This window comes from Podarcis pityusensis, assembly GCF_964106645.2.
Source record: "Podarcis pityusensis genome assembly, chromosome: W".
Classification (NCBI taxonomy): Eukaryota; Metazoa; Chordata; class Lepidosauria; order Squamata; family Lacertidae; genus Podarcis; species Podarcis pityusensis.
The window spans coordinates 35,903,600-35,928,700 of NC_138045.1; the positions used below are offsets into that span (position 1 = coordinate 35,903,600).

Below are 25,101 nucleotides of genomic sequence, written 5' to 3' on the forward strand. Positions count from 1 at the left end.
ACCTCATCCACATCCCCCAGCAAGGTTGCTTTGTACATATTTAGAACACTACAAATGTGAATTGCACATGTCTCCTTTGGCTAGCAGGATGTCTCCTCAATACCCTGCCAAGCAGAGAGCAGCAAGGGGTCAGCTGCAAGGGGGTGGGGACTGGGGGCCAGTGTTATAAGGAAAAAACGGCTCCTTTTCCCTTCTGGGGTACCTCAGAGCCCATATAGAGTCCTTTGGTAGCTTCTCTATCGGTAGGAGAAAATAACAGAGGCCAACCAGAAAATACTGAGAAGCAAAGCAGCTAGTAAGCCAGATCTTTATTACCTGTTGCAACAGGGTGCTCACCCCCCCCCCCCCGCACGCAGGGGAGAGGAGGAGACCCCGAACCAAGTCCTTCTATAGACATTTGAAATTGCCCACCCTGGAGCCCAAGGCCACCCCTCCATACATCATACATACATCACAGAAGGGGTGGCCTACAACAGACTCCTGTCTGGCAGGAAACCTGTTGATGGGTTTACCTGGCTGTTCATGGGTTTACCTGCATATTCTTTTGTGATGAGAACTACTTTCGGTATTTATGTATGTGTTTATATCTTAGACCTTCTAATTCTCCTAACACCAGGAATTGACCAGATGGTGCAGGATGCCCCCCCCTCCAAGTATCTGTTGGAAGCAGATTTAGGAATGGGGGGTGGAAGCACCTACTGGTGGGGACCACACTTCTTCTGGGGATGCTTCCTCCTCCTCCTCCTCCTCCTCCTCTTCCCACTTCTCCCTGGGGCCTCAAGATGAGAAGTCAGGCTGGAAGTCTCCTCGGAGAAGACAAAGGAGCAAGCATGGCTGCCTTTCCTCTTCTCCAGACCAGTTAGTTGGACTAGAAACCTTTCCCATCCCAGTTCTGCAGTGGTTTTCAAGCAGTGTGCTGTGGCAGCTGGGGTGCCTTGAATGATGGTCAGGGGTGCCGCGGGAGACACTGGCCTCTGTCCCTCTTTCCTTCCCTCCCTCCTCGGATGCCATCTCTGCCTCCCCAAGGCTTGCCCAGCTGTTCTCCCCCAGAGAATGGTGCCTCTGGGGCTGGCCAGGGGGTGTGGGTTGCCAGGAGCTGAGGCGGCCTCAGAGGAAGCAAGCCAACTGGCGAGGGGCCCTTGCTGTTGGGAATGGACAGGCAAGTCCCAGGCCCCTGGGGGGCAGCGGGGGCAGCTCAGAGACCAAGAGGAGGACTCCTAAGGAGAGGGGAGAAGAGACGAGGCTGAGAGAGCACTCCGCAAGGGAGGCTGTTCGAGAAAGGGGGAGGGGAGGCAAGCAAGGGGGGACCTAACTGGTCTCCTGAGCCCCCCAGGGGTGCCACAGAAAGAAGGGAGTTGGTCCAGGGAGCCGTGGACCCCAAAAGGTTGAAAACCTCTGTACTTTTCTTTCCTCCAGTCAATTACTTTCCTATTATAGCAAGGCCACTGGACCCAAGAAGCCAGTAGAATATTCATCTCCTCTCTTTGTCGCCGCCTGGCGATTCGGAGGAAAGAGAGAGGGGAAATTCTGGCCTATCAAGCAGACCTGGACAAGGAAAGCAAAGACCTCCTTGGAAGTGTCCCTATTCTTACTAGTGAGGGAACAAGCACTTCAAGAAGCAAGTCCGGACTGAGGAGGGAGGGGGAAATCTGCCCATTTCAACTTCTCCCCATTTCTCCTTTCTCCATATCGGTTTGTTATTTATTTATTATTCTGAAAATGAATCAAATGCTAGGGTGGCTACCTTCTCGTATGAAGATTTTGATACGTGCTTTACCCTCGTAAATACATTTTTTGTGAACATTACCTGGCTGGGTCAACCTTGAGAAATTCAGAGGTGTGAATTTCAACAGATTGCTGTTTTGGTCTCCATATTTTCCCAAGAATTGCGAATTAGGTAAGTTCACCTTTGAATGCAGCTAAATGGAATTTATTTCCCATTGTTGTTTATTATGTGAAAAGCAGTCAAGGAGAAGCCTGAGGACTTGTGAGCTGAGAGGGTGGAAGCAGTTCAATTCAAATCCTAATTCTCTTGCTGATGTTTTGAAGGCTGACCATCTTCCTCACTCCGACCTCCTCAGAACCGGAGAGGCTGAAGACTGTGGAGTAGTTGAGACAACTGCGCCAGTTCCTGGAAGAAGAAGAAGAAAAGTGTCTGCTGAATCATGTGGAAGAGGTGGAGAAGGAGATTGCAGGGAGAAGGGGTGAGCAGCTGGCCAGACTCTGCAGGAAACTCTCCTCTCTTGAGAGGATCATCCAGGTGATGGAGGAAAAGGTGTTGGGAAAAAGCACCAAGGCAAAAGCCAGCTCCAGATGGCTGGAATGCAAAACAGTGCAGATGTACTGTTGGAGAAAAGGTGGAGCCTATTCTCTGTACTGAGCACCGGATGTTAGCTCAGTGTGTCATATGATCTGTACTGGAAGTACAGGGGAGGAGTGTGTGTCTCTTCTGATGGAGACTGAAGGGTGCAGTCACATTTCTATGTACTGTTGACAGACAGGAATAAAACATGTAGAAAGGACTCCTGTCTGTCTCATTTCCCCTCCCTGGGGGAGTGCAGGGAGGGAGAGAAGGAGGGTGTGTCCTGCTCACGTTTGAGGAGGATCGCCGGTTTGTTTACCTAGCCTGCCGGGAGTCGCAGACGGACGGTAAAAAACAGTATCTCGCTCAATTGCCTCGGGGGAGGCCAGGTACCTCTGCCTGTGAGCTGATGAAGATACTAACATATGGTAGCAGAGGATGGTTGCGATTCATCGGACATCTGCATGAGAGGCTGGTGGATTGTCCTCCTCTGCTCCAAGGAGGAAAGCAAGCGTCTGAAAGAAGCCAGAGGCTCCACAGACAGCTGGAGGAAAGAAGAGGTGTTTTCCAAGCAACGGAGTTCAAGGTATGCTGCTGCATTTCGGGCTAAAAGTGTGAACGCAGGAAGATTAATTCCCTGGTTCACGGAGCTGCGTTTCAAAGAAAACAAAAGCTCCGGGAGAAGAGGCCTGCATTCCACAAATTTTTGTGGTTAAGATAAGAAGTCCTATTGGAATGCATTGTTGCTAAGTAACGGAAAGTTGGAAATTTACTGGCAGAGGGGCTGGACTGTGAGCCTGGGAAAGCGAAACAAAACAAGAGAATGTTTTGGCTATAAGGTTTACGAGCCCTTGGAAGGGACTTTCATAGCAGCCAGAGTTTAGCTGCCAGGTGCAAAAGACCGTAAACAACTTGCAGTTTGCTGCGTGAGAAAGGAAAAACAACTGTTGGATTTTACAGTTTGTTTGACAGTGTGAGCTGGAGGCTTGGCTTCAAGATGGATGCCAAGAAAGGGGGAGGTTTGCCTTGCCCACCTCCCTTAACCAATGATAATTATTCATCTTGGTCTGTAAAGATGAAGGCCCTGCTGCAGAATCAGAGGCTTTTTGATGTAATTGAAAACCCCATCCCTGCAGCACCAACCAGAGGTTGGGAGTCACAGAATGTGAGGGCCAGGACTGCTATAATTCTGTGTGTCTCAGATGATCAGTTGGTGCATGTTCAGCATTTAGAAAATGCGAAAGAGGTTTGGGACACGCTGCGTACAACGCATCAGAGAGATGCTGGTTCTTCAGCGTTGCTGTATTTTGAGAAATTGACCAATCTGAGACTTGCGCCTGATGGAGATGTTCAAGCGCACCTAACAGAAATGAAGTTTCTGCGTCAACAGATGGTGGAACGCAATTTCCGTCTTCAGGAGGAAGTGTTTTGCTTCATGATGATAAACAGCCTTAGCCGCACCTACAAGGTTGTTGCCAGTCAGCTTGGTTCCCTACCGGCCGCGCAGCTGACCGCAGAGAGAGTTTGTGCTGTGGTCCTGAATGAACACGACAGACTTGCTGCACTGCAAGAAAAAGACAGGGGGAGGGAAGAACAGAGTTCTAATTCCCCCACTGCTGATGCTACTAGGGAGCATGATGTAGCATTGAGTGCTGTCCGATGCTACAATTGTGGACAGACTGGGCATCTACAGCGAAACTGTAAGAAGCCGCGCCAGTCAAGAGGAGCAAAGAGCAGCTCTACGAAGCCTGAGGCGTCAGGCAAAAGCCGTACCAAGTGCCAGGTGAAACCTGCAAAGGCTATGATGGCGAAAGGAACCACGCCAGATGTTGGGAACTCGTTCATAATCGACACGGGCTGTACAAAACATTTGTGCCCGCACAGAGGACTATTTTCGACGTTGAAGAAGCAAAGCTTCGTTGTGAAACAGGCCAACGGTCAGGAGTTGGAAGCGACTGGAATTGGGACTGTGTATCTTGAGAGTCTGAACTTGACTATAAGCGATGTTTACCTGGTTCCAGAACTGAGATTTAATCTGCTGAGCGTGTCGCAGATTGCAAAGAAAGGACTGAAACTGTCCTATGATGCTAAAAGCTGCAAGATCTACAAAGATGGAGAACTGTTTCTTACTGCCAGAGAGAAAGATGGACTGTATTTGTTGACTTTTGATCAAAGTGATTACATGAAATGTAATTCTTCTGATCCTAACGAAATCTCTCTTGCAGATGTGACCAGTGTGAGCACCAGGAAGGTGACGAAGGTCGACAGAGCATTTCAGCGGGTGTATGCTGATGTGATTGGTCCTCTAGAACCATCTAGAGGCGGTGCACGATTTTACCTTGTGTGTGTGGATTGTTTCACTAATTATTCGTGGGTTTATATGATGGAGAAACCGCAAGAAACTTTAGAAAAGTTTCAGGAGTTTTGTGACAAGGTTAAAAATATGCATGATGCTAACATTGATTGTCTTTTCACAGATGACAAACAAGTTTTTCTGTTACAGAAGTTTCAGAAGTTCCTAGATGGAAAAGGGATAGACCACAAAGTGGCAGTTTCGCAAGAAGCGTGGAACAGGGGGGTCTGTGTTAGAGTGAACAAAGAATTGCAAAAGGGGATGAATGCGCAATTGCTGAGTTCACATTTGCCACATGAATATTGGGCCGAATCGCTAGCGTCCTATCTTCATGTGTGGTTGAGAAAAGTCTCAACAGAGTTGGGATGTTCTCCTTTTGAGAAGCTGTTCAATAGAAAACCTTCTGTTGCCTATTTTAAGGTTTTCGGGTCTCATGTGAGAACAGAAGCTCCAGGTGGAGTAAAGAATGCCAGAGGCATTTTTGTGGGATATGAAAAAGGTCTCTACAGAGTAATTTTGTCTGAATCTGGTCAGGTGATTCTCACAAAGTTTCTAGAGAGTGCTCCAAAGCAAGAGCGTGTAGTACAAACATTTCCCACAGGTGGCGATTCAGATGATGATGATTTTTCTGATGTCACAGATTACAGTGGTACTGATGATGATGACACTGATAGCTCAGAGAGTTCAGTTGTAACAGTCATTGAGAGAAAATCTCACACAATGGATAGACCTTCACAGATGAAGGAAGAACCACTGATTGCTACTGGTTCTCAACAAAGTCCAAAGGTTGAACCAGTGAGCACAGAGGATCAGAACCTCATACGCAGGTCTGGGAGAGTTACAAAGGGTGTACCACCAAAGAGGTACTCAAAAGAGTTTGCTAACTTAGCTGTTGCATGTGTTGCTATTGTTAACAACTCAAAGCAGGTTGAAGCAGTGTCTAAGTCAGAGACAAAGACACAACAGAGGGTAGCTAGCCAAGGTAATGCAGAAGCACTCATTCCTTGGAAGCCAGACAACCAGAGAGGTACACTGGTGAAACCAGTGGTGGGGAGTTCCAAGGGTGGAACTGAAACAACAGGGGACTGTTATATGTATAACAACTGTTTGTTCTCTTCTCTGGATCATGTTTTGCCAATTGATGCTTTTGGGGGAGGATGTTGGGAAAAAGCACCAAGGCAAAAGCCAGCTCCAGATGGCTGGAATGCAAAACAGTGCAGATGTACTGTTGGAGAAAAGGTGGAGCCTATTCTCTGTACTGAGCAGCGGATGTTAGCTCAGTGTGTCATATGATCTGTACTGGAAGTACAGGGGAGGAGTGTGTGTCTCTTCTGATGGAGACTGAAGGGTGCAGTCACATTTCTATGTACTGTTGACAGACAGGAATAAAACATGTAGAAAGGACTCCTGTCTGTCTCATTTCCCCTCCCTGGGGGAGTGCAGGGAGGGAGAGAAGGAGGAGGGTGTGTCCTGCTCACGTTTGAGGAGGATCGCCGGTTTGTTTACCTAGCCTGCCGGGAGTCGCAGACGGACGGTAAAAAACAGTATCTCGCTCAATTGCCTCGGGGGAGGCCAGGTACCTCTGCCTGTGAGCTGATGAAGAGTGAACTGCTGCAGGTAAGACGGCTCCAGGAAAAGGCTGCCTCCCATCCTTTCTGTGCCCCTTTCATGTACGCAAGGAGTGTAGGGGCTCAGTTGACGGAGCCTCGAGTCAGCTTTGTAATGGACAGGAACACCCCAGAGACCTGGGATGCTGAACTCACCTGAGTGCCGACTAGAGATTCTTCAGTCTTCTTGAGGGAAGGGGAGGGGATTTTCTGCTCCTTGCTGATGATTTGCCTCCAAATGCCTTCCCGCTGGGCAATGCTGCCTTCCTGCCCTGCCCTGGGCTTCGCCAAGGATGCAGTCAGGCCTCCTTCTGACATAAGCCAGTCTCTTGACCAAGCTTCTCTTCCCGTTCCCTCCACAACTTCTGGGTGGATCCCCTTCCCCATAGATCCTGATCGGCCCCAAATGGTGCTCGGTCACAGTGACCAAAGAGCAAGACAGAGGGACTCATCCAGACTGCGCCACCTTCTCCACTCACAATCCCATATGGCCAGACGTACAAGTGCTTCTGAACGCCCTCTTTAAGGAGGCTGAGAAGGCTGACATACTGGCAAAGGCAGGAGAAGCCCTATTACGGAATGATTGCCAGATGTCCCTGTCTCCCGGGGACAGTCCCCGGATTTACAAATCTGTCCCCAACAAAATCCGTCCCCGGAATGTCCCCGGATTTCATATAAGGCCCCCAGATTTATATGTTAAGTGTTGTAGATTTATTAGTAGGGAAGGAATGTTGCGTGATTGGTTCAACGGCACAAGACACACCATATGGGGACTTCCGGCGAGGCAAAATGGCGGGTGCCACGGCAATGAGCAGCTCCTGAAGCCAGCCAGAGCCAAGTGCACTACCAGGCTGGCTCCGGGCTGCTGAGACTGCCGCCTGCGCTGCCACTGCCGAGGGGGAACCAGGGATGCCCGGCGCGTCAACTGGGGGAACCGCTGACACACACCCCCCGGACCCAAATCGAGGCGGGAGCGAGAGCACCTGGCCACGTGGCCGACTGCCCAGCGGCACTCCAGGGCCAGTAAAAACCCCGGAGCCAACCCAGGGAGAAGGAGAAGGAAGAGAGAGAAAGAGGAAGGAGAAAAAAGAGGGGAGCCCCAACCTTGCGGCCGCTGAGGAAGAGAGGTAGGAGAGCACCAGGAGGGCAAGGACACAGGGCCGAGCCCAGGCCCGACCTGAGCCTACTTCACGGCAGATAGCACTCCAAGAGATCAGGCTGGGGCCCAGAGGAAGGCCACGTGACAGAGGAGACCCAGAAGAGAAGGTATTACTTCTTATTTTTAAAAAAAAATGATTTTTAAAAAAATAACATTTGTTTCTCTTTTGGGGAAAAAAAAGTGCCCCCGGATTCTTTGAAAAAAAATCTGGTAACCTTACCTTAAATCCTAACCTTCTAATTCCAAGTCTCTTCTTTCTCAATATCCCCATTCCGTTAACCGCACCAAGCAACAAGCTGTAAAATGCAAGTTTAAAAAGCAAGCTTTCCTTTGCATCTCACAGAACTATAAATGTAATTCATGGTTTTTTTCACCTGTCCGCCAAACTTCGGTCGTTTTGCCTTCCTTTAAATGGGAAATCAGTAGTCAAGCCATACTTTTTGGTAAAACGTTCGTCTGGATCCCGCAAGTCCTACCTGAGAAGAACAATGGGAGTGTCCGCTAGCGCCAGCCACTTCTCCTTCTGCAAGCAGCGCCACCCGAATTCCCACCTGGGATGAGCCGCTAAACTGAGCCGCCGGAGAAAGTCTGGGGCGGGCGGCAAGTGGGAGGGGGAAGTCGTGCGCTTCTGTCCCGTCAGAAAAGTGCTGGTCCTCCCCGGAGGCAGCCTGCTTGCAGAGAAGGGGGCTGGGCTGCCTCAAAGCCCATCAAGGCCACGGGCTGCTAGCATGACTCATCCCGGCTTTATCATCTGAGGGGAAAGGGTGCGTGGTCTTAAATGCTGGCCTTGGCAACTTGGCTGAGCTAGCTTGGGCCAGCTTAGCCTCCCTCACAGAGGGTTGTTCTGAAGATACACTCAGGAAAACACCCGAGGCATGAAGAAGAAGAACGAGGAGAGTCTGGAAAGGGGGGTGGGGAGCGCTCCCACCCCAGCCGCTCCAGGATGGGAAGTGCGTCCCAGGGGAAGCGGGATTCAGGCGGAGGAGGACGTCGGGTTGGGTGGGGGTTGCCAGGAGCAGCACGATGTCCCTTGAACCCCCGGCTTCCACTCTCCAGGCAGGCGCCCAACGTGGCCAGCTGGCACTCCAGCCTTGGCGTGCAGATCCCGGGTTCAGCCCCGGATCTCTGGAGCGGAAAGGCTCTTGGGCGTGACTATGAAAGGCAGCATCTGTCAGAATAGGGCATACTGAGCCAGTACAGATGAACGTGACTATTGGTTCGCTTCCTCTGCTATCTGCCAGGAGCCAGGAGTGAAACCGAAAGTAGACTGACCAGCTAGCTGAATCCAATTATATTGCTATGGGGTGGGGGGAAACCTCTAACATTGTACTTTTCGATACTTGTAGTTCCAGGGTGAATTGAATAGGTGGGGGGGGGGGTTGGAGGAGCGGAGGAAAGAAGAGCTAACTTCCGTGGCTGGGGGCGCAATCTGGACGGTTTTGCCGGGGCGCAAGATCACCTAACTCCTGCTCTGTGCCTCTGGACCAATTCAGGGGTGGATGGTGCTCATTGGGACTGGTAGGGTGGAATGCAAGGAGGCCAACAGTAGGTGGCGCCAGAGCCAAGGAGTGGCAGAGCCAATGCGTTTTGTATCTGAGATGGAGTGGGAAGGGGCTGGCGGCCACCGCAGCCATCCCCTGTCTGCCCTCACGGACCGGCCAGAATCCACTGGGCAAATGCTCATCTTGCCAGAGTCTGGGTCTTCTGCTGTTGCTCTCTCAGAAACCGTTCCCAGGTGGGATTTTTCATTTTTCGTAGCTGCTTCATTCCTGAGGAAGTTGGAGGTGACGCAACTCCTGCATCTCTGACGTGGGAAGGTTTTGGGGTATAACAAATTCCACCCTTCTTCCTTGGCTCCCTGGAAAGAAGGCACCTTTAAATTTTGAGCGCATTTCACAGGCCAGGAGCCAAGCACCCCTTCCTGATGGGGAGAAGAGGCCCAGAAAAGATGAGCCCTTCCCAGCCCAAAGGCGTTCCCCTGAGATTCAGCTTCCGGGCTATGGCTAACCAGGTTAGGAGCAGGAATATTGGGAGCGGGAAGGAACTGATGTCATCTGCCAGAGCAGCTGGCTAATTGAAGGGAATGAGGTGATAACAAGGCTTTCAAATCTGAACTCTTGTTTGCGGCTGATTAGGATAGAGGGAGGTGGAGAACAAGGGCAATTGGAAGCAGACTCTGAGTAGTTTGTTCCTTTTCTTTGTTCGGGTTCCTACGTCACACCAGCAGTTTAAATAGCAACACTCCTTTGCAAGATTGTCCGCCTTTTTAATTGTTTGTTATGGAAAATCAATAAAATGATAAGTTGCCCCTGCCAAAGGGTTGCATGACATCTGGCTGAAGACTTTTTGTGCTAAAAGTTGAAGCTATGCTGGTGTGTGTGTGTGTGTGTGTGTGTGTGTGTGTGTGTGTGTGTCCGTCCGTCCGTCCATGTGGCTGCTGTGTATTCAACATTCCACCCCCTCCAAAGAATCCTAAGAACCTTAGTTTTCCTTTCACAGTGCTACGATTCCCAGCACCCTTAACAAACCATTGTTCCCAGGACTTTTTGGGTGTGGGTGGGAGATGTGCTTTACATGTGCGGTGTGCAGGCATCTCCCAGCACATGTGTGTGGGGATTCAAGACTAACTCTTATGCTTTTCTTCCTTAGACCAGCTTGACGTTGAAAAAGAGGTTCTCTGGGTTGAGGAACACACGCAATTTCACAGCGAAGCAGAACACGGGCCGAATGGTCACTCTGTCATTGGATTTGGTGAAGTTAGACTGGCTTTGCAAAGGAGCTTGCCCCTGGAGCCAGTTGGTTGCCTGCCTCTGGCTGGCTGGCGGCTTGGCATCACCAAAACACAAGGAGACAGCCCCATGCAACCTCACACCCAAAGATTTCTGCCCATGCTTCAGACATGCAGCCCTAAGAGCAGCTCTGACTCCCACTCTAGGCCCCTCTGCCCCAGTCTTCCTCCTGATGTAGGCTACAGGATCTGGGAAGTTTGATCCACCTTTGAGGTGTGGTTCCATATGGCTGTTAGTACTGTTGTGTTTTTGCCAGAGAGCCACGTGGTAAGGAAGATCTCCAAGCATGCTTCCTAGGGGGTCCTCTTTAATCCTCAGATGTGCCCACAAAGGCATGATCCAGCACCCTCATGCCACAGCTGCCTCTGGAGTGACCCTCCCTCTGGTAAGAGGCGTGCCTCACAGCTGAGTGCTTGGTTGTTTGTCTAGGGCGGAGGCTGGGAATCTTGTGGGCTCCCAGATATTGCCAGATCCAATGGCCTTCTGCCTCAGCCAGCATGGCCGAGGGTCAGGGGTGATGGAATCCAACAACATCTAGAGGGCCACACAATTCCCCATCCCTGGTCTAGTGAATTTGAGGTTCTTGGTTTCTCTCCCTCTGCCCCCTTTTGCCTGGAAAAGCACTTTGGCAGATTCCTTTGGAGGATTTGGGTGTGACAAGCTGTAGCAGCGCACTGAATAAAACAACTTTGAGAAGCTGGAACACCAGGCTGTTTTCTTTTCTAATAAAAATATTCACTGTGCAGTTCACAGGCACAAAACACAATGTTGATATTGTCCAGGAAATGGGTTTTCAGTTGGAGGGCATGGGTTGCGTGAGAGCATGTTGTGCGGGATAACCAGTCTCATATAACCAACATGCTTCAGTCTAATTAGTGCATGAAGGGGTTAACACCATAGAGTAAGCTGTCCTGCCATCTTAGCCATGTCTCTTCCCCTTACCTTGGGAGTGAGTTCTGATCTATTCTGGTATTCACTTCTTCAGCGTTTAATGTACTGTAGGTTTTTCCTGATTTTATGGTTTTATCTTTCTGTAAACGGCTTTGATGTTTCTTACCATCTGGTAGTGTATAAGTTTTATGAAATAAATAAATAATTTCGAACAAATAAATAAATAAATAAATAGGAAGATGTAAAACCACAACCTCCGAAATGAAAGCTACTGTGCCTCCAGACGGATGTTTTTGCCTGGAGGGGGGCCGTATTCTGCAAAGTGCTCTCGATGCAATAATAGTGCAGCTTTCTAATGGACTGTCCACGCAAACATCATTCTGCTTTCTCAGTTGCTCTGCAATGCTTCGCCAGGGTTACCACATCATGGCCAGCTGGGGGTGCGCTCCTGTGTTGTAGCTCAGCAAAAGCAGGACAAAATTCCTCTAGTACGGCTCACAGTGAGGGCTGCTGAGAGTTGGGAGAGATCTCGGAGGCCAAAGAGTTTGCTTTTCTGCTCAGTACAGGGGATCTTGCCAGCTCTTCACCCCTGACTGGCCGAAGATGCCCATCTCTCATCCAGGCAGCTCCACAGCGTGCCTGGATGATGACTCAGATGGAGCTGGACACACCATTCCTGAAGGATGCAATAATCTTGCAATTGTGGTGGACCAACTACATGCCAACAGGATGTCAGACTGAATGGGCCTTGGCCTGACCCAGCAAGGCTCTTCAAATGCGCTTATGTTCCCCTGACTTTGGGGACGCCTTGCAGGAGTCTCACCCGTCTCATGGCTATTCTTCTAGTGTGGACCAGTTCGACAAGCTCTCCCCCGAAAGCAGGTGCACCATCCAGAACATGCTGGCGCTGTACCTGAAGAAGAAAGCGAACACAGACCAGGAGGCAGGGACTTCTAGGGGAAGCGAGGCCTTCATGCGGGAAGCCTTGACTCCTCACGTGCTCCCCGGGATCAGCTTCGACCCCACCACCCAGTCTTCTGCTGGTGTCACTCTTCCACCTGGCCCAGAACAGGAGGCTCCTTCCCAACACGCAGAATGCCTTGCACGTGATCGATGGGCCTGTGCTCACTGTGACATAGGCAGGGCCGGATTTATGTATAGGCTAAGTAGGCAGAAGCCTAGGGCCTCTAGATCTAGGGGGCCTCGCCAGCCTGCCCGCTCCCCAGCGCCACAGACAGTCTTCCCTCTCCCAAATTGCAAACCCAAGACTTCATGCAGGGCATTTCTCCCCCATTTCAAGGACATTTTGCTTCAAAAGGAAAGGTGGACTTGGAGAAGGCAAGCAAAATGCGAGGGAGATAGTGAAAGATACAGGAAATTGAATGCAGATTTCCAAAAAATAGCAAGGAGAGACAAGAGGGCCTTCTTAAACGAGCAATGCAAAGAAATAGAGGAAAACAACAGAATGGGAAGAACCAGAGATCTGTTCAAGAAAACTGGAGCTATGAAAGGAACATTTCATACAACGATTACCATAATAAAGGACAAAGGTGGAAAGAACCTAACAGAAGCAGAAGACATCAAGAAGAGGTGGCAAGTATACACAGAGGAATTATACCAGAAAGATATGGATGTCTCATACACCCCAGGTAGTGTGGTTGCTGACCTTGAGCCTGACATCCTGGAGAGCAAAGTCAAATGGGCCTTAGAAAGCACTGCTAATAACAAGGCCAGTGGAAGTGATGATATTCCAGCTGAACTATTAAATTTTGTTAAAGATGATGCTGTTAAGGTGCTACACGCAATATGCCAGCAAGTTTGGAAAACTCAGCAGTGGCCAGAGGATTGGAGAAGACCAGTCTACCTCCTTTAGAGGAAAAGGCCTTGAGGGGAGGACCTGTTGCCTCCACAATCCTTCCTAAACGTGCATAAGCTGAGAGGCAATTGTCCGGCAAATGTGGTGCTGTGGGGAGGCAGGAACATTTTCCTGCAGTTAAGTATTTTCTAAGTTCCTTTCCCGAAACCTCCCCAAACGGTTCTGAAGCCTCTCTAACCTCAGAAGTCTTTTCCTCTCTCCGGAATTCTGGGATTCGAGGATAACTTCATGGAGAAGGAAAGAAACCTGCAGAATCAGCAAATGAGTGCCCGCCGGGAGCCTCCACCCCCACCGCTGCCACCAAGCAGGCTGTAAGTTGCCTTAGAGGTGTACTGTGCCCTCCCGCCTCCTTGCTTTTATGTACTACTTGAGCTCTGTTCTCATCTCCCTGAGGCGTATCCGTGACAAGGAGAGCATGAGCAAGAAGCAACCCCAATGACCCACACTATGCGCCAGCTCTTTGTGCCTTCCACACATCCGCAGTCCGGACAGAGAGAGGGACTCATCAAGCACGTCCTCGCCAAGAGAGAGAAGGAATATGTCAACACCCAGAATTTCAGGTCAGATCATGCAAAAGTGCAAAGACCAGTGGAACCTGTATCAGAGTTGGGGCTGGAGAAAGCGACATCTACATGACAGCTTTATTGTTGGGTGCCAGGCAAAGTCTGTCCTGTTCACTCAGGCCACATGGGTGGGTAATGGAAAGTATTAGTTGTGGTGGGCAATTTTCCTTGGTGCCACATACTGAACCGTGGCTTCATTTTATGAGCAGGACGGCAGCCTCTCCTCCAGGTTTGCACACCTCTCCCCCACCCCAAGCCTATTGGGAAGCTTCCACTTGGATTTTAAATTAACCACAGTTTGGTGTGTCCAGATCCTATGGTGGTTAATTTTACCAGCTTTGTAAACCCACGATTGGAAGTTGGCTTGTTTCAATGAGCCATGGTTCAAATGAAGCAGTTTGTGCAGCTTCAGACATTGTGACAAGATGCAGTTAATCCAAAACTGAAGCAAAACCTTTGGAACTCCTCCTAAAAGCTGTGCTGGAGGACAGGGAGGTGTGACCCCCCCCCCCCAACACTTGGTGTGGGTCATCCTTATAATGCTAAGCTTACTACTTCAAACAAAGTTTTTGCTTTGGTTATTTCCTCGTACTGTTAGTAGTAAGGTAAAGGTAAAGGGACCCCTGACCATTAGGTCCAGTCGTGGCCGACTCTGGGGTTGCGGCGCTCATCTCACTTTATTGGCCGAGGGAGCCGGCGTGCAGCTTCCGGGTCATGTGGCCAGCTGGACTAAGCCGCTTCTGGCGAACCAGAGCTGCGCACGGAAACGCCGTTTACCTTCCCGCCGGAGCGGCACCTATTGATCTACTTGCACTTGAACGTGCTTTCGAACTGCTAGGGTGGCAGGAGCAGGGACCGAGCAACGGGAGCTCACCCCGTCGTGGGGATTCGAACCACCGACCTTCTGATCTGCAAGTCCTAGGCTCTGTGGTTTAACCCACAGCGCCACCCGTGTCCCACTGTTAGTAGTACCCAGTGGCCATTTGTTTTTCATGTCTGCTTTTATGATATGTTTATCAGTATGTGGTTAGCAGCTTCAGATGCTACTGTTTTACAGAGGCTGTTTAGCTTGCTCTTTTTACCCCTTTACTAGACAGGCTGTATTTCTGTGCTGTTTTCAGAGTCGGGAATGCCCATTCCTTCATGGCCAGCATGGAAACACAGAAGGCTAGCCATTTAGGAGATTTGCAAAGAGGACAAGGGTGTTACGGGGTAATCTTCTAGCAAACCAGCTTGGCACAGCAGATCTGAGAAGTGGTTTTCTGCTCCCGGAAAGCCAGCCTGGAAACCAGGTTGCCAGGTGAAGGAAGAATGGAGAGATCAACCAACTCACTTGCCTTCGAAGAATTTCTGGTTGCCTGTGGCTACTGGGATAGTGCTTAGATATCAGGCTGGCTCACACATTTTAAAAAATACAAGGAAAAAGCTTTTTTTCTTTCATTAGCAAAGCTCCTTTGGAGCCCAGAATAGCTAAGCTGAGGAAGAAGTGGCTGGTATTACTTGTTTGTTCTTGGTCCTGATCTTGCCTGCCCTTGCACACTCCTGTTGTCTTTGCATATTTAACCAGCCCGTCTGTTCCGATTGGAGTCCTATTCCTGCAGTTCCACATCCTTCTCTTTGGCACTTGGGCATTCGGTTCCAGGAGCTGGACCTGAGCACAGAGGCTTTCTTCTACTTGGACTCGACAAAGGAGCAAGAGTGGCTGACAGCTGTGGAAAAGGCTTTGCGTTCCAAATCCAAGTACAAGAAAGTAAGTCCAACCCCACCCATTTCTTCAGCAGCCAGACAGCTGTCAGGAGCTGGAGGGAGGAGGAGGAGGAGGAGGAGGAGGAGGAGGAGGAGGAGGAGGAGGAGGAGGTCAGCAAGAAAAAACACCTGGTGTCAGTGGTGTTTTATTCAAAAGAAGCCAACATTCTTTATTCAAAGAAACCCAAACCGTGCAGGCCTCGTGATCACAGAAACCTTTCCCAACAGGTCTTGCCCCAGTGAGGTAGTTGTGAAGGCTGAAGGTTGCTACCCTCCCACCACTCTCTGAAGTCTCCTCCTCCCCCTGGTCCTTCCCAAGCAACCTGAGACTGACACCTTGCCTGTCTTTGCTCCATGCTCTTAATTTCTCTGTGTTCTGGGAGACCAGCAGGGAGGGGAGCTGATCGCAGCAGGATGGGGAGACCCCCTGGCTTCTTCAGCAGCCTGCCTGATCTCTGCTTCTTGACCCCCGCCTCCAGCCTCCACTTCTGCCTCGGATTCTGGACTGCTGTTTGCCACAGAATCTTCCTGCCCTCCTGCCTCTTCAGTTTCCAACGCCTCCTCTTGCTCACAGTCTGCTCCCTCTTCTCCCTCTGACGGCTCAGCGTCGTCGTCCCTGTGGGAATGTTCTGGGGTGCAGGAGAGGATATATTGTGGGATTATATCTTAATCCAACTTGTGCTAACAAGTTCCCAAAATATCAGCAGAGTTTATAGACATTCCCCTTTAAGTTCGCAACGGTAACGCTTGCACAGGTTCGCTAGAACCTCTATAATAATTACTCTGGTGATTTCCCCTTTTGTTCCCTCTTAAAATACAAGACACAACACAGTCTTTATAAAAGTATAAAAGAGTTTACTCACGTTCTGTTCAGAATATGATCCCAGAAGGCAGACCGCTTAAAAAGGTAAAATACACTCAGAATCTATCTTGTAGTAAAATAGTCCCGTCCTCTCTTGGCTGAGAGCCAAGAGGGCATCCTTGGATGTTTCCTCATCGAAGGAAGATGGCAGAGAGAGAGAGAGAGAGAGAGAGAGAGAGAGAGAGAGAGAGAGTGGCTGCCTGCCCTGTGCTTTTACCATTACCTGCACAGGTGAGGCCACACCCACCTCTGGTCACATGCGGAGGGCGTCCGTCCCAGGAAGTTTACCTGCTTGCTGGACTGACATCCCTCCCCATGTTCTAACATGTACACTCTAGGAATGTTGTCATTGACTGCTCCTGTGTTTACATCCCACATACCCCTTCTCAGGCAATACAACATATACAAAACATAAACAACTTTATTCAACCACCCAGAGTCCCAGCTTGACACATAGATTCTGGAAACTCTCTCTTGGTAGGGGTTTTGTCAGGATGTCAGCAGTCATCTCTTGGGTGCTGCAGTAGGATAGTTCCACAAGTCCATCCTGGATCATCTGGCGTATGTAGTGGTATTTAACCCCAATGTGTTTTGTTCTGGCCAGGAACTTCTCACTCTGCGTCAGCTTCAGGCAACTTTGATTGTCCTCCAGCAAGCTGACAGGCCCTTTTCTCACCAACCCAAAGTCCTTTATGAGTTGATCAAGCCAGGCGATCTCTCTGCAGGCTTCTGTTGCTGCAACGTATTCTGCTTCTGTAGTCATTGTTGTCTGGCAACTGCTTCGAATCCTGCTGATTCTTCAGGAAGTCAGTAGCCATCGGTGTAGCAACTGGATGTGCGTCTTGCATCTGCATGTGCTCAATTAGCTCGTGGATCTTCTGTCTTTGGCTGAGAAGAAATGAGCCGTCCTCTTCTCTTTCCACCTGGATCCCGAGGTAGTACTGGACATCTAGCTCCTTGACCTCCACCTCTTTGCTAAGGTGTTTTACTATCTGTGTATAGTCTTTCTCACTTGCTGTGGCAATAATCAGGTCATCAACAAAAGCTAAGATATATGAGAATTGTCCATTATTTGACTTACTGTACAAGCACTTGTCAGCGTCGCCTTGCTTGTACCCAAGTTGCGTCAGCATTTTTTGTTTGTTGTTTTTTTTTAAATGATTTTTATTAAGGTTTCAATAAAAAGTTAGACAGAAAAACATAGAAAAGAAATACACAAATACACAATACATAATCCAAAAAAAAGAAGAAAAACACAAAAAAACAAAAAGCAAAAAAAGAAACAGAGCAATTAAAAACAATATCACTTTTTCATTTCCGTTTTTAAATTTACTTATTTTCTGGACTTCCTCATACCTCCCTCTTTTGTATTCCAGTCCAAATTGTTTGTCCAGCATTTTCTTTTCCACTTTTTTAATCCAAATCTTTAATCTTAATATAATATAACATCAAAATTTTACCTCTTAAGTACCAAATTTCCATTTCCTTAGACTTCTTTAATCCTAATCTTTAATTTTACTGTAATATAGCATTGAAATTTTACCTCTTAAGTACCAAATTACCATTTCCTTAAACTTCTTTAATCCTGATCTTTAATCTTAATCTATCTATAACTTTATCCTGTACAGCTAGAAACCACTTATTTTCAATCCAACATCACTCTAACATTCTTTAATTTTGCAGTGTTTCTGTAGATAATCTTTGTATTTCTTCCAATCTTCCTCCACCGACTCTTCTCCCTGGTCCCAGATTCTGCCAGTCATTTCCGCCAATTCCATATAGTCCATCAGTTTCATCTGCCATTCCTCCAGTGTGGGAAGCTCTTGTGTCTTCCAATACTTTACGATAAGTATTCTTGCTGCTGTTGTTGCATACATAAAGAAAGTTCTATCCTTTTTTTAACACCATTTGGCCGACTATGCCCAGGAGAAAGGCCTCTGGTTTCTTAGGGAAGGTATATTTAAATACCTTTTTTAATTCATTATATATCATTTCCCAGAAAGCCTTAATCTTTGGGCACGTCCACCAAAGGTGAAAAAATGTACCTTCAGTTTCTTTACATTTCCAACATTTGTTATCGGGCAAATGATAGATTTTTGCAAGCTTGACTGGGGTTATGTACCACCTGTATATCATTTTCATAATATTCTCTCTTAGGGCATTACATGCCGTAAATTTCATACCTGTGGTCCACAACTGTTCCCAGTCAGCAAACATAATGTTATGTCCAACGTCTTGTGCCCATTTAATCATAGCCGATTTTACCGTTTCATCCTGAGTGTTCCATTTCAGCAGCAAGTTATACATTCTTGACAAATTCTTAGTTTTGGGTTCTAACAGTTCAGTTTCTAATTTGGATCTTTCCACCTGGAAGCCAATTTTCTTGTCCAATTTAAATGCCTCCATTATCTGAAAATAATGAAGCCAGTCTCGCACTTTGTTTTTTAGTTTTTCAAAACTCTGCAATTTCAGTCTATCTCCATCTTGTTCCAAAATTTCCCAATATTTCGGCCATTTGACCTCCATATTGACCTTTTTCAAGGCTTTCGCTTCCATTGGTGACAGCCACCTTGGGGTTTTGTTTTCTAATAAGTCCTTATATCTTATCCAAACGTTAAACAGCGCTTTCCTGACAATGTGGTTTTTGAATGCTTTATGTGCTTTGACCTTATCATACCATAGATATGCATGCCATCCAAATACATTGTTAAAACCTTCTAAATCCAAAATGTCAGTGTTTTCAAGAAGTAGCCATTCTTTCAACCAGCAAAAAGCTGCTGATTCATAGTAAAGTTTGAGGTCTGGCAGGGCAAATCCACCTCTTTCCTTTGCATCCGTTAGTATTTTAAATTTTATTCTGGGCTTCTTGCCCTGCCAGACAAATTTAGAAATATCTTTCTGCCACCTCTTGAAACAATCCATTTTGTCCACGATTTGCAAAGTTTGAAACAAAAACAACATTCTAGGCAATACATTCATTTTTATCGCAGCAATATGGCCTAGCAGCGAAAGCTTCAAATTTGACCAAATTTCTAAATCTTTTTTCACCTCAGACCAACATTTTTCATAGTTCTCTTTAAATAAGTTCCCATTTTTTGCTGTCATGTTAATCCCCAGGTATTTAACTATCTTAACCACTGTTAAACCTGTCTCATTCTGAAACCTCTCTCTTTCAATTGGTGTTAATTTTTTCTCTAAAACCTTAGTTTTTGACTTGTTCAATTTAAATCCTGCCACTTGACCAAATTCTTGAATCAGTTCTAAAACCCTTTTAGTACTAGATTCTGGCTCCTGTAACGTCAGTTGCGTCAGCATTTTATGCAACTTCTGGTTCCAGGCTCTAGCAGCCTGTTTAAGTCCATAAAGTCCTTCTGGAGTTTGCACACTAAATGTGCCTCATGTGGTTTCACAAAACCTTTGGGCTGTTTCACATAAATTTCCTCAGAAATCTGCCCATGTAGAAAGGCGGTAGCAATGTCTATGTGTTTCACCCTCATTTTCTTGGAGGCTGCAATGCTTAAAAGCATTCTTATGCTGCTGTACCTCACGGTTGGTGCAAAAACTTCATCATAGTCTTCACCAAAACGCTGTGAAAATCCCTGTGCTACAAGTCTAGCTTTGTAGCGCTGCACTTCTCCTTCTGACCCCTTCTTAACCTTGAAAACCCATTTACTGCCAATGGCCTTCTTACCGGGAGGCAGCTCAGTGAGTGTCCAGGTCTTGTTCTGATGCAGTGCATCCATCTCCTCCTGCGCGGCCTTCCTCCAGAGACTGGCTTCTGCAGCTGGCATCTCCTGTATCTCTTCCCAAGTGGAAGGTTCCTGCGGAAACGCCGACCCTGCAAAGTAGGACAGCCGTAATGGTGGGACACCTCTGTTGGTTCTGGATGAGCGCCTGACCTCTGGTTCTGCGACCGCATCAGCTTCCTCATCCTCCTCCAACGCAGGCATGTCCCCATCTGAGTCCTCCTCTTCATCTCTGGTGCCGCCAGGGTTCTGGTCCTCTGCGTCTTCTGGTGCGTCGCCTGTAGGGGGGCGCTGTAACACTCGAAGGCAGATTATTACTTTGTGGGGTCTCAAAAGGGAAATATACAAACTCTTGAGTCCTTTCTGACTCATCGGAAGAGTCCACAACAGTGTTCTTAGTGTCTACTTTTCCATATTCATCAAAATAAACCGCATGGTATGCATTTGTCTTACCAGTTTGTAAGTCCATAATTCTGTATCCTTTGCCTCCAGAGGCATATCCCACAAGGATACCTGCTTTTGCCCTGGAGTCAAGCTTGTGTCTGTGTTCCTTGGGCACGTGGAAGTAACACGGACTTCCAAACACACGTATGTGCGACAGATTGGGAGCTTTCCCATGCCAAAGTTCAAATGGTGTGCGCTCTGCTCCTTTTGTTGGCAGTCTATTCTGCAAATAGACCGAGGTGTACACTCCTTCGACCCACAGCTTCTGTGGCAAACATGCATCCTTTAGCATGCACCTTGTCATATCCATAATGGATCTAAACTTTCTCTCAGCTATGGCATTCTGCTGTGGTGTGTAAGGAATTGTGGTTACGTGTGCAATTCCTTCCTTGGCCAGGAGAGCCTGCATTTCATTTGAGCAGTACTCACCTCCATTGTCGCTCATTAACACAGCTGGAGCTCTCTGGAATTTATTCTTGACCATGGCAATGTACTCCTGGAGCTTGTCCACTATCTCACTCTTCTCTTTGAGGAAATATACAACACAAAATCTTGAAAAGTCATCCAGAAATATTAAAATATATCTATTCTTTCCCAGTGAGGGAACATTCATAGGTCCACATATGTCAGTGTGCACTATGTCAAGCACTTTGTTGCTTCTTTGTTCTGCACAACGTGGAAATGAAGGTTTTACAGCCTTCTCAGTAATACAGCTTACGCACTTTGCTGGAGCTTTGTTGCTCTGCTTTACCTGCAAACCTCTTACAAGTTCTCTTTTCTGTAGATCCAGAATGACGTTGGTGTCTCTATGTCCAAGCCTTCTGTGCCATAGGTCCAGATCTGCTTCATTCTTCTGGCTGGAATGTGCCACTTTTGCAGACTGGTTCTCTGAAAGATCAAGCTCATATACACCATTTATTAGCTTTGCTTGAGCAACCACTTTGCCATTTTTAGTCACCTTGCATTCGCCATTTCCAAATGTGATCTGGAAACCTTTCTTGTCCAAAGTGGACACGCTGATTAAATTGCAGCTCAGCTCTGGTACGTACAAAACTCTAGAGATTGTGTTCTCAATGCATTCATTGTTTATATTGCATTTCAGACTCATGGAACCTGCACCTTTTGCTTTAACAATGTTGCCATCTGCAATCTCAATTTCAAATCCTTCTTCATCATTTCTCTCATTTATCTCATTAAAATAGTCCTTTTTATATGAAAAATGCGAACTGGCACCTGAATCTAAAATCCATTTATTACGTTTATTTTCACGATTCTGGACAGCTAAGTTCCTTTCTTGCAGTAACCATGTGCATTCACATTTCCCCTTCTTTTCCCCTTTTGGCTGAAAGCGGTAGGGTTTCTTTGTTTTAGGAGCTTTGCAATTCTTTGCAATGTGTCCTTCTTTGTTACAATTGAAACAAATCACTTTCTTAGGCATCTCTTTCGACTTTGTAAATTGCCTAGATGCATAACTGCTGTCCATGCTTCTAGCATTTCTCACTGGAGATTCAGCTCTACCTCTACATTCTTCTTTTAAATAACCAGTCAAGTCTTTAAAAGTCAGACCTTGTCTATGGTCCATCAAACTTTCAAATGCGCTAAAGCGTGGTCCAAGTGATGATAACAAAAATGCTATCTTTGTATCTTCATCAAAAGCTTTGGGAGTCAGATCAATTCTTTGAATAATCTCAGTAAACTTGTTGATGTGCTCTGTGAATCCCTCTTTTGAATTCATCCTCACTCTGGTTAATTTACACACCAAGTTTCTGAAGCAGTTTATGCTAGATTCTCCATACACGCGCTCAATATCTCTTAAGATTTGAGATGCATCATCTGTACTATTTATTAATGATAGCTGCTCATCACGAAGTCCACTCAAAATTATGTGTCTAGCTTCGCTGTTCATGCGTTTCCAAGCACTTATCTTGGCTAAATCTCTCTCAGTTGTCCCTGTAGGCTGAGGCTTTAAAGCTTCCAAAATGTGCTTATAATCTAAACATGCTATCAAGCGCTGCTTCCAGTGTATGAAATTGTGTTCATTCAGCACAGGCATTCCTAGCTTTGTATCACTATCAAAAGCTGCTCTAGCCATCTTAAAATCCAAAATTTGAAAATTCTTCAAAATTTCAAAATTTCTCAAAATTTGAAAATCAAAATCTCAAAATACAAAACAGTTCTTCACTGCCTTGGGTCACTGTGAACTCTGAGGGAAGGGGGGGGGTGTTTAATCCCCACTACACAGTGGAACAAAGGACCATGTGCTTACCAGGAAGTTAACTCAGAAAAATACTACTCAACTCAAAATCACAATCCAACGCAATCCTTCAAAAATACGCAGCAATATGCAATACTGGGCCCATAACCCTTTGTGGGAATGTTCTGGGGTGCAGGAGAGGATATATTGTGGGATTATATCCTAATCCAACTTGTGCTAAAAAGTTCCCAAAATATCAGCAGAGTTTATAGACATTCCCCATTAAGTTCGCAACGGTAACGCTTGCACAGGTTCGCTAGAACCTCTATAATAATTACTCTGGTAATTTCCCCTTTTGTTCCCTCTTAAAATACAAGACACAACACAGTCTTTATAAAAGTATAAAAGAGTTTACTCACGTTCTGTTCAGAATATGATCCCAGAAGGCAGACAGCTTAAAAAGGTAAAATACACTCAGAATCTATCTTGTAGTAAGATAGTCCCATCCTCTCTTGGCTGAGAGCCAAGAGGGCATCCTTGGATGTTTCCTCATCGAAGGAAGATGGCAGAGAGAGAGAGAGAGAGAGAGAGAGAGAGAGAGAGAGAGTGGCTGCCTGCCCTGTGCTTTTACCATTACCTGCACAGGTGAGGCCACACCCACCTCTGGTCACATGCGGAGGGCGTCCGTCCCAGGAAGTTTACCTGCTTGCTGGACTGACATCCCTCCCCATGTTCTAACATGTACACTCTAGGAATGTTGTCTGTTATGTACTGAGTTGAATAGGATCCAAACTGAAGCAGTCTGATTGGTCCTAGAACAATAGGATTCAGAATGCAGCAGTCTGATTGGTCCTAGAACAATGCAGCAGTATGATTGGTTGGCAGGAACCACCCAATCCTGCTCCAGATAGAAGTGAATCCACAACCTGATTGGCTTACAGTAGAATTCCAGAATTAGCCAATCATGTGCAGCCCATTGTGTAAATAATGTATATAAAGCAGATACTGTGAGGGGACATTTATTCATTCCTCCTCACCACTATGAGCTGAATAAAGAGCATGAAATCACTTTGCGACTCTGAGTATATTTCACTGGCGACGAAGGTGGGATCCCGCTGAGCTGACTGCCACACACAGCACCGCAGCACCGCCAACTGCCGCACCGCTGCCTCGCACCGTGTATCCAGGCTTCAGCTCCGGGGCACAAGGAACTCAGAATGGCAGCCAACAGCAGCTTCTCGCCATTCAACCCAGCATCTGGAGACTGGGAAGCGTACGCCTCCCGTTTCACCTTCCTCCTAGAAGCCAAAGGGGTCACCGACGAAGAAGACGCCAAGAAGAGGGCGATATTCTTCAGCGTCTGCGGAGAGGAGACGTTTGAAATTGCCCGGGCTCTCCTTGCGCCTGAAGACGTCGCTACTGTTCCATACAAAACAATAATGGAACAGCTGAAGGGGCACTTTTCGCCGCAGCCCTCAGTGGTGGCTCGTTGAAATGCCTTCTACGCAAAGCGGCAAGCCCCTGGGGAAACCATAACTGGGTTTGTGACCTCTCTCCGCCAAGCCGCCCGGTTCTGCAACTTCTCAGAGCTGGAGAACATGCTTCGTGACCGCCTCGTCGGTGGCCTGAAGGATGAGAAGCTGCAACGACGCCTCTACGCTAAGAAGGACCTAACGTTCCAGGTCGCTCTGGAGGAGGCCCTGGCAACAGAAGCTGCCGAGAGGTCGACCCAAGAGGCACGGCCGAGCCTGCCATCCCAACCGAGGGTCCACCATGAAGACCTCACCGACGACTCAGGATCCGACAGGGAGGAGGTGCACCGAGTACAGCAGCGCACTCAAGCAGCGCACAGACCACAGCTGCCTCGACGAGAAGGAGGGAACTGCGCAAGCTGCGGGGAGAGTCACGAGAGGAGGACCTGCCGTTTCCGCAACGCAGAGTGCAGGCAGTGCAGAAAATCGGGACACATCGCCCGGGTGTGTCGGGCTCGGCCCACCCGACACCAGGCATCAGATGACCAATCCAAGAGCCCCAGGTCCCGGGGCCCAACGCACCAAGGCAACTCGACGGAGCTCACGGACTTCCAGGTATACCAGTTGCCCCACCCCAACGTAGAGAAAATTTATGTAGAGGTACAGATAGAGGGGGCCCCATGCCGCATGGAGCTTGACACGGGTTCAACTCTATCCATAATCTCGGCAAGGACCTTAAGGAAACTGTGTCCCACTGGGGGTCCCAAACTCAGGCCGGCCCCATTCACCCTCCGGGACTTCCAGAAACGTAAGGTCCCCACAATGGGGGTGGGGACCTTCAGGGTGCAATACCGAGGGCGGACGCGGCAACTGGACTTGCTTGTGGTCAAGGGCCCCTACATTAGCTTACTGGGATTGGCATGGTTTGGACCACTGGGGCTAGCTGTCACCGGGGTGAACCACACTAGCTTACAAGTGGACGTGGACGCCATATGCAAGGAATTTCCAGGGGTTTTCGATGGGAAATTGGGACAGTATACGGGCCCCCCCATTGCGCTACAGCTTGACCCCGCAGTACGACCGGTCAGGCTCAAGGC

General features: G+C 47.9%; 1 pseudogene across 1 annotated transcript in view; it reads left to right on the forward strand.

Moving 5' to 3' along the window:
* The window catches only part of LOC308467665 (inositol polyphosphate 5-phosphatase OCRL-like), a 51,143-nt pseudogene that overhangs the window by 1,954 nt on the left and 24,088 nt on the right, over nucleotides 1-25,101 (forward strand). Inside the window, exons 2-4 of the transcript in view lie at nucleotides 13,161-13,288; nucleotides 13,371-13,574; nucleotides 15,108-15,290. The product of the transcript in view is annotated as an inositol polyphosphate 5-phosphatase OCRL-like (transcript). The remainder of the gene's footprint in view (nucleotides 1-13,160; nucleotides 13,289-13,370; nucleotides 13,575-15,107; nucleotides 15,291-25,101) is intronic.